This window comes from Trachypithecus francoisi, unplaced genomic scaffold (assembly GCF_009764315.1).
Source record: "Trachypithecus francoisi isolate TF-2019V2 unplaced genomic scaffold, Tfra_2.0 Lachesis_group11, whole genome shotgun sequence".
Lineage (NCBI taxonomy): Eukaryota > Metazoa > Chordata > Mammalia > Primates > Cercopithecidae > Trachypithecus > Trachypithecus francoisi.
In genome coordinates this window covers 83,255,641-83,256,564 of record NW_022681456.1, presented here as the reverse complement: position 1 = coordinate 83,256,564, position 924 = coordinate 83,255,641, and positions in this window count along the sequence as shown.

Here is a 924-nt window from a genome sequence, read left to right as displayed (position 1 = left end):
GACCCGGGGCTGGCTGGGAAATGGAGTCTACGTGCCGGCTCCACACCCAGCAGCATGCCGGGAGTTGTAGGCGGTGACTGCTGCAAAGCCGAAGCCGGCGGGCAAACCGGCTCCGGAGGCGGCAGCTCTGCTGCAACCTTTTAATCGGGGAAGAGAGGAGACGCTCAGTTACAGATCTTAAAAAAACGAATTCTCCTCCAAAGCTCCCTTTTCCTTTCGCCAGTACCACACGCCATTAGGAACATGATCCCACCTTCTCCTCGCTCATGGGGTGTTAGTCTTCAGCAATATGACTTATTGCAGCCTGCCCAAGTTATAAAGAATCAAGCAATATCTTGAGTTATCTACTTATATGAGGAACTGCTTTGAGTGTTTTCTTCAAAAACAAAACAAAACAAAATTGCTGCAGGGCGCGGTGGCTCACGCCTGTAATCCCAGCACTTTGGGAGGCAGAGGCGGGCGGATCACGAGGTCAGGAGATCAAAACCATCCTGGCTAACACGGTGAAACCCCGTCTCTACTAAAAAATACAAAAATTAGCCGGACGTGGTGGCCGGCGCCTGTAGTCCCAGCTACTCGGGAGGCTGAGGCAGGAGAATGGCGTGAATCCGACATCGCGCCACTGCACTCGAAACTGGGCCAAAGAGCAAAGACTCCCTCTCAAAAACAAACAAACAAAAAATTGCCATGATCTCAAGTTTGCAAACTGATTTATTTATTTAAATAGAAAAGGGGTTTTCGCCATGTTGCCCAGGTTGGTCTTGCACTCCTGGGCCCAAGCGATCTGCCCGCCTCGGCTTCCCAAAGTGCTGGGATGATACGCATGAGCCACCCTGCCCTTCCGCAACCTATTTTTAAGAAAGGGCACCGGTCGCGGTGGCCTATGCCTGTAATCCCAGCACTTTGGGAGGCCGAGGCAGGCGG